The sequence below is a fragment of the Cydia splendana genome, chromosome 4 (genome assembly GCF_910591565.1).
Source record: "Cydia splendana chromosome 4, ilCydSple1.2, whole genome shotgun sequence".
NCBI lineage: Eukaryota > Metazoa > Arthropoda > Insecta > Lepidoptera > Tortricidae > Cydia > Cydia splendana.
The window spans coordinates 10,604,414-10,613,580 of NC_085963.1; the positions used below are offsets into that span (position 1 = coordinate 10,604,414).

General features: G+C 39.0%; 1 protein-coding gene and 1 long non-coding RNA gene across 2 annotated transcripts in view; both read right to left on the reverse strand.

Annotated features, from left to right (window-relative positions):
- LOC134789862 (uncharacterized) overlaps window positions 1-3,209 on the reverse strand; it is a 44,395-nt gene extending 41,186 nt beyond the window's left edge. Inside the window, exon 1 of the mRNA XM_063760533.1 lies at window positions 2,906-3,209. The gene's annotated coding sequence lies outside the window, so the exon portion shown is untranslated. The remainder of the gene's footprint in view (window positions 1-2,905) is intronic.
- Window positions 1-9,167, reverse strand: part of LOC134789872 (uncharacterized) — a 117,776-nt gene that overhangs the window by 41,186 nt on the left and 67,423 nt on the right. The window lies entirely within an intron of this gene.

The window sequence follows — 9,167 nt, forward strand, 5'->3', positions numbered from 1 at the left end:
TATATAAATAATGGAAATGTCGGATACAGTAATTAAACGCGCATAGATAAGGGAAGCCTAACAAATTCGTAATCTGAATGAGTTTAGGAAATTTCAACTTCCTGCAGGATTTCCTACGGTCGTAAAACATTTGTTAGAGCGACAGCGATTGCATGTACCTATGTAAACTAGTTATTTTATAAATACACAAGTTTTTGTTTACATAGATGAGTTTGCTATCGAAAATAAAATCTACATGATTCCGTAACGGGAGCGCATCTATCATTTGCATTTTCTTGATGCGGACGCATCTATGGTTAAGTAAAAAACCCGCACATTGAGTGCACTCGCGGCTTTCTACGATAATCACTGGTATTACCGTGTTTATCATGAAAGCAGAAGCTATAGTGCACGGTCGTTAGGGCTCCTCGTGAAGTGCTAGTGACTACAGCAATCACTGATGCGCTCACGATATCGTTTACTTACTGGAGGCTCATTATGCACGTGCAGATTTCATTACAACTTATTGTTTACTCGTAGTATTTATTATTATAGGAAATTAAACTTTATTGTAAAAAATATACTTAAGTACACAAATAAACTAGGGCGTAAATTTTAGAGAAATTAAACAGGGCAGAACTTTGTCGATGTAACAATGGTTCATAATTCCGTCTCAATACATAATTAATGCTTCTGAAAAGTTGTGACCAATTGAGTTTTAAAACAATTTCTCGCCAGCCCTCGGGCTTTAAAAATTTACTTCCCTTATATTATTAATTGGAACCTATCGTCGATGAAGTGGACCTACGAGATGTCGCATAAAATATTGTTGGTATATTAAAAATTGCTAGCTCTCGACCGGGCTCGTAATCAAGACTCAATATAGTACTTAACGACTTTTATACGAGCTCTATTATTGTACGGTTAATACTATTGTGCACTTGTGCGTGAAGTACTGTAACTTTTTGTTATTGAATATTCTGTTGTTAATATACCTAGCTTAGTAAGGTTAAATTACTAATAAAAATACAGTTCAATTTATTTTTGTTTAATTAAATGATCGGAAATATTCTCGTGTTCCGGCAACTCTTTGACGCTCGAACGAGCGCGAGAGTAAAAATACACGCGCCTTTTGAATATGTCTGTTTTACACTCCGACTCCGTCAAAGTTAAAATCTGTTTTGCCTTACTCGTAATCTATTATTAGATTTATTAGACGTAACGGCTAAGTGCGACGGTTATTTATACAAAGCCGGACACATGTTTTTTAATTCAATATGTTTAACTTGGAGTATCTGGCATAAACACCATTATAATGTTAGAAATTGTTATATACCTACATTAGATCTTTTCTATAGAATCAAAAGATGGTATATTACGTAAATGTAAGTTGTTTATGTTTTGTAAGCAATATGCTTTGTTTAAGGCAGTTACAAATAAATACGATCGTTGTGGTAAAGTTCAGGGTAAAGTCGGGTTGATATCTCTCTTTGGTCGGTCCCTCATGTCTGAGGATCGTGGTCAGTATCAGGGTTGCATCTGGAGCGGATGATCTGTCTCCACCGGTTTCTGTCCAACGCGTCTCTGACGACCGTGTAGAAAGCAGAGGATGACGAGTCTTTAACTTGATCGGTCCATCTTATTGGTGAACGACCGCGTGATCTCCTGCCTTCGGTGTGTCCAATCACTATCAGTTTTTCCAAACTTTCGTCACCTCTGCGCACTGTGTGTCCGAAATATGATAGTATACGCTGTTGGCATATGGTGGATAGACGAGTTTTCACTCGGAGCTGGGTTAGGATTGATGCATTAGTACGTCTCGCCGTCCAAGGTATTCGTAACATTCGTCTCCAGCACCACATCTCAAATGCATCAATCCTTTTTCTCTCTCTGGCCAGGATAGTCCACGTTTCCACTCCATACAGGAAGATAGGGAATACTAGTGCTCGTATCAATCTGATCTTGGTTCTGATACCAATTCCCCTTTTCTTCCAAATGTTATTTAAACGGGTCATAGCATCCTTTGCCATCCCGATTCGCCTTCTTATCTCGGACACACATTTGCCATCATTGCAGATTTGGGAACCCAGGTAAATATAGCGGTCGACTATATCAATGCCAGGAATGTTGCAGGTGACATTTGCTAACTTTCCGGCTCGATCCACCACCATCACCCTGGTTTTCGCTCTGTTCACAGCGAGACCTACGTTGCCACTTTCTAATTCGAGTCTTTGAAATAATTCACTCATGTCTTCCATTGATGTTGCCAAAAGAATGGTGTCGTCTGCATATCGGAGATTCGATAACCTTTTCCCACCAATAGGGAAACCCTTGTCCCAATTTTCGATGGTTTTCCGAATGATGTATTCTCCATATATGTTAAAAAGTGCAGGAGACAAGATGCACCCCTGTCTCACTCCCTTTTTTGTTTGGAACATATTGGAGCATTCAGTGCCTATTCTAATGAACGAACGGTTTTCAGCGTACAGACTCTTGATCAAAGCAACGAGGTGCTCAGGGGCTCCCATTTCGAGTAGAACATTCCACAGTTTGTCCCATTGCACGCAGTCGAAGGCTTTCTTGTAGTCAATGAAGCACAGAACCAAGGGGCTGTTGAATTCCCTGCTCTTCTCTATGATTTGTCGAACGTTTAGTATTTGTTCCCGCGTTCCTCTGCCCTTCACGAAGCCTGCCTGCTCTCTGGGTATCTGTCGGCTTAGAAAGTAGTTAAGACGTTCATTAATCACATGCAGGAGGATCTTACTGGCATGAGATATTAACGCTATAGTCCTGTAATTGCCACAGTCTTTTGAAGAGGGTTGATATCTACATGCCTGTATTTTTCGAAAGTAAATTCATATAATCAAGGAAACTCCCAATTAAAAACGACATTTACGCAGATTAACGTTAAAAACGTAAACATAACTTACATACGAAGCTTTAAAATAGTCAAGTGTCAGCTGTCAAAAATTCGTCCCGTATTCCAAGGCACCCAATTGACAATCACATGTTTCACAACAACACTGTAGGTATCACTGGAGTCACAGTCACGTTATCAAGCGCGTTCGCGGATCGATCCCGAGCGGCGGCTGAATGTTTTGATAAGAGGTTTGGGAGGAGGCGCGAGAGGAGCGGAGGCCACGGTGCGCGCGACGCGACTGCGGGCTGCGGCCGCCGCAGCGCCGCGCGACTTCGCCGACTCCCGTGATAACACTGCATACCGAGATAAATGCATCTCATTCATTTCATTAGGTTCCTAACTTCTGCCGAAATTGTTGTGATAGTATCTTGAGCTTATTAACTTAAAAGCGGCTAAGCCCCAAACAGGTGCATACTTTTTTGCTCACTGACGTTTTTAGGGTTCCGTACCCAAAGGTTAAAAACGGGACCCTATTAAAAAGACTCCACTGTCCGTCTGTCCGTATGTCTGTCTGTCTGTCTGTCTGTCTGACAAAGTCCTGTCTGTATCTGATGAGATACAGCCCTTTCTCAACTGTCTAGCGGTTCATATACCGTGATAGCTTTTTGCGTAATGGTACGAAACCCTTCGTGCGCGAGTCCGACTCGCACTCGGCGTTTTTCGAACGAGCGAGCGAAGTTCTTACATTCGACTTGGAACACGCGGCTGGCTAAGGGCACGTCCTGGCATTTCGATGTTTTTAAGCTGAACTATCAGAGGATAGTTTGATACTCAAGAACTTAAGTAAATTTGTTCTAATTTAAATGAAATTGGGTAAACGTGCAGTTGAGGGCATTATATTTTAGTCATTAAATTATGAGCATGCTGGATCAAGGGGTTATTGAGCTAGAAGAGCTTAGAAGGCTAAAAAGCTATTTGTGAGGGGTCTTGCTATTCTGGTCATCTTTTTGCAAGAAAGTATGGTCGAGTTTGGTATCAAATGAAAGTGCTCGGCTTGCACTTTAAAATATCGTATTATAAATTTACCATTTTGAAATAATTAGCAACATAAAAAAGAAATAAAATAAACATGATATTGGTATTTGACATTTGGCAAGAAAAATTACGGCTTTCCACAGATACAGTTTATTTTAATCTCTATGGTGACTTAAATTTATCAATTAAGGGCTCCACAGAATTTGCGATAAATGCCACGCGGTTTTCTACTAAGTAGCACTGCATTCAATTGATCTTTTTGGCGAACCGCGAGTTCTCAGTTCGGGGCGAACAACTAGTTAGAGTTAAACCAAGCTTTAGTTGGCAGAGATTTTGTCAAACTTCTATGAAATTATAACGTGAAACGAAGGAAAGTTTTTCAAACAATATTGTACCAAAAGAAAACTTGAGCTCTTTAGTTTTTAATTAAAGAGTTTAATTAACTGGAACATGTTAAGTGGCGCTAGCTGCGATAGATGTGGTCCATCAATTAATGCGGTTGATCAAGTTGATGTGTCTTTAAAACCCAATTGACATATTCAATTAAACTCATCATCGATGTTATCTGACCTGAGGTATGGCGTTGGGACTTAAAAATAGATAAAAGTGGTTAAATACTTACACACAAGGCAGGAGAGTAATACGAAACATATAATCTTATTATGTACTAGGTAATACTAAATTATGTACCTGTACGATTCCCACTGAATGGTAGGTAATATTATAGTTGGTAATAGGTACTTGGTGAAATGTAACATGTTACATCATGCGACCAAATTAACTAAAAACTTAAATAGGATTTTTTTTCCAAAACAAAGCATCCAACGGAAGGAATACTTTTGAATAAAATAAATCTATAATTAAGTATAAAATTTATCGCAGCAGTACTCGGTCGTTTCTATAATCTTTAAGTACTTTAAAGATACGGAAGCTCCTCATATACTTAACTGTAAATTATTACCGATAAGGAAATTAAAAATGTAAAGAAGACTTAACGTTAATTAGGAAAACGGGATCCCGAGTATGATATTAAATTAATTAATTGCTCTTGCATGTTTGGTAACAAACCTTGAATTCAAACCTGACAAATCTGAGTTCCTTGTATTTAATGCCAGCTTATTACACATTAATTGTCTGAATAATTACTCATGCCACAACTACACGACAAAGTGATTCATTTGCACTTTGATTTTATAATGATGATGTTAATTTACTTGTCGATTTTTAGGGTTCCGTACCCAAAGGGTAAAAACGGGACCTCATTACTAAGACTTCACTGTTTGTCTGTTACCAGGCTGTATGTCATGAACCGTGATAGCTAGACAGATGATGTATTTCTGTTGCCGCTATAACAACAAATACTAAAAAGTACGGAACCCTCGGTGAACGAGTCCGACTCGCACTTGTCACAGGATAGGCAAAGTTTTACAAAGAAAACTCGTGTTATATTAAGATTAATTTAGGCCTTAGGTACCTGTTAGTATAATTATTTTTAACTAATTTTCTCCAGGTGTACTTACTTGCACATGAGATAAGTACCTATAGTGTGGTCAAAGTTGGAATATCTGCTGGTTGCTGGGTCTTTGTCGAGCTTCTTTAATTCACAAATGGTAACTTTAGCGATTTATCTCCTCTCGAGTATATACTCGTACTCTCGTAATTACGTTTTATCAATAAATATCATGTTTCGGTAATATATGCAGGTAAAATCGGTACCTTTGGTAGATCACATTTTATTCAACGGGCGAAAATATTTTGTTTACTCATCTTTATTTCTTCGTCTTCCAAGACGATTAGCACCCATTATACCATACAGTTACATTACTCCCAACTAAAAGGTATTTGTTAATCGGGAGCGGTCCAAATTACCCAGTTGCATTATAATGCAAATGACTACTTATCGTTTATAATTATGATTTCCAATGCGTCCGCTCGGCGGAATCAGGGTAATTTCAAAATAAAACGTCGCTACGGAAAACCTTATGAAATTCAGACTGGTTTTAAGGGAAAACAGATTTTTTTTACAACAGATTCACATTGTAGGATACTTATGTAATAAGGTTCGAAATACATCGTCAATTAAATTAAACTAAAGAATGCCAGCAAAATTTATCCTTTTTTTAAGATCAAGTACTTACGTCAGAGTGTCTAACTAAAACGAAGAAAAACTTAAAGGAATACTTCAGTTCATCATTAATTTTAAAATTTTCAAACGACTTCATTAGTAACGGCAGATTAATTCGGCCATGCATGTCATGAAACTGTTTGCACACATTTTGCTATAAACCAGAAGGATTGCGTTGTGTGTTTAACAATGCGTCAAAACAAATCAAATAAATTTCAAAATGAAAATATACCAATATCATTTTAGTGCATCCATCATGCCTCATGCACCAATAAATGAGTGCGAGCGGGGGACGTCCGATGTTGGCATTGTAAATAAATAAAAAATATTATGGGACAATCTTACACAAACCGACCTAGTCCCATAATAATTTCAATAAGGCTTGCGTGATAATGATAAATACCTATAGGTACTTAAATTACATAGGAAACATAACTCAGGAACTAATATTTGTGATTACGATAAACACACAAATAAATGCCATTACCAGGTTTCCAACCTGTATTACTTACCTGTATTTTGAAAAAAATTCACAGATTTCGTGCCTCACACGACTATCGAGCACATTGGAAATGAATCTACGGAATTCGAAAAAATATTGTCGCTGAGCGACGAGAAAGTCTGGATAAGGAAAAAGTTACAAAATAAAACTACAACGTTGAATGATAATTATTTTATTCTTAGACTAACACAAGTATCCTGGACATAACGCATGTGAACAAACAAATTGCAAAATTTCCACACGCGTATCCAAGTTTGAATAATTGTCGCCGTGGCGCATAAGTATAGGTACATATTTCATTTTTCGATTAATAAGCAGGATATATTAATGTTCAAAGTACAAGAAAATTATTACACGGCAAATCCGTAGTCAACTCGAGAAGTGGTGATCGGCAGCGGCCCATTTGCTGCAAGATATGAAATTTTCTTGACAGCAGTTTGACGCGACGAGAGATGACCATAACAGCGTTTGTCTATGTTGCACCAAACCTGAGTTCCAATAGGTACTACCAGGGTTCAGCATCAGCTATCTTGGGTAATACTCATCATGACGAATCGGGTGTCCAAAACAGCGTGTGCCTATGTTGCACCAAACCTGAGTTCCGCTAGGTACAACTAGGGTTCAGCATCAGCTCTATCTTGGGTACTACTCTCCTAAGTGCTCATCAAGACGAGTCGGATGACCAAAACAGCGTGTGCCTATGTTGCAACTAACCTGAGTTCCTTTAGGTACAGCCAGGGTTTCAGTAATAAAGTGTAGAAGCGTTAGACTGGTAGCAATCAGAGTTACTATGAGTGACAGATCTATGATAATTTTCTCAGTTTACATGCCGACTGACGAACGTGAGAACCTTGTAGAGTTTACGGAATGTTTAGGAGAAATATATGCGATTATAGAGAGTGAACAAGTGGATCTCATATACGTGTTGGGCGATTTTAATGCGCATCCCGGTATGCCCTTCTATAGTGAACTGAGCAATTTCTGTAGTGAACAAAAACTGTGCATAGTGGACTCTGAACTGTTGCCGGCGGACTCGTATACTTATGTCAGCGATAGTCACGGGTGTGCGAGGTGGCTTGACCACTGTGTAACTACAAATGCGGCTAGACTAACAGTTACTGACGTCAAGATACACTACGACGTGTTTTGGTCAGATCACTTACCGCTGGAACTAGTATGTAATTTAAGTAAAATTATAGCTAAAGATAATGTTCAAACTGGAATTCTGGAAAATGATAATCTGAGGGGTATCATATGGGGTGAAAGGGAGCTGCCTCAGATAAACGAGTATCGAAACATGTGTAACGGTAAATTAAAATATATTGATTTTCCTAAGGAGCTAGAACAATGTTGTGATAATGTTTGTAATAATGCTGATCATAGGATAATAATAAATAACATGTATGAGTCTATTATAGTGATACTTAAAGAGGCTTCAGCTGCCAGTTATAATAAAAGACATCACAGAGCAGGTCGTATCACAGGCTGGAATAAACATGTCAGGGGGGCTCACCAGAGGGCGAGAGTATGTTTTCAGGAATGGTGCAGGTCCGGTAAGCCTAAGTCAGGCCGGCTGTATGAAGAGATGTGCCGTTCTAGAAAACTTTTCAAAGCTAAACTTAAGTTTTGTCAAAATAAGAAAGACCAGATTAAGATGGATATTATTGCCTCACATCATAAATCTAAAAACTTTGTACAGTTTTGGAAATCGACAAACAGGATGAACCCTAAAGTGAGCCTTCCAGTAAGTGTGGACAATGTTAGTGCGCCGAGTGATATCGCAGATCTCTTTAGGAATCAGTTCAAAGTGGAACCTCTGAAGGTGGATGGGCGGCTGCCGGTGCTCGGTGCTGGGACTAGTGTGGATGGTACCTTAATCAGAATTACACCAGCGGAAATATCCAAGGTTGTACGACAAATGACGAAAGGTAAGTCACCCGGACACGATGGTCTTAGCATCGAGCATCTGCAACATGCGGGTGCTCATCTTCCCAGGGTTCTTGCGATGTTCTACACATTTTGTATTCGCCATAACTATTTACCTGAAGACCTCATGAAGACCATTGTGGTCCCCGTTATAAAAAAATAAGACTGGTGATGCCTCCGACAAGTCCAACTATAGACCAATCTCGTTGGCAACTATACTGGCGAAGGTATTGGACAGTGTGCTTAACACGTATCTGAATAGACATATTAACCTACATGACGCCCAGTTCGGTTTTCGACCCGGACTTTCAACTGAATCGGCTATACTATGTCTTAAGCATACTGTTCAATATTACACTAAGCGGAACACGCCAGTTTTTGCATGTTTTTTGGACTTGTCGAAGGCATTTGACCTAGTATCTTACAAGTTGTTATGGCACAAGTTACGCAATGGGACTAGTTTACCAGATGAGGTAATAAATATGTTTGAGTTTTGGTATGACCATCAAATAAATATTGTGAGATGGGCGGGGGGATACTCAGACCCTTATAAAATGAAGTGTGGTGTGAGACAGGGAGGGTTAACGTCACCCACACTTTTTAATCTCTATGTTAATGGGTTGATTGAGGAGCTCAGCAGTGCTGGTGTAGGTTGTTCGGTGGACGGCTGTTTTGTTAATAATATTAGCTATGCCGACGATATGGTGCTGCTGAGCCCCTCAATAAACGCTTTAAAAATC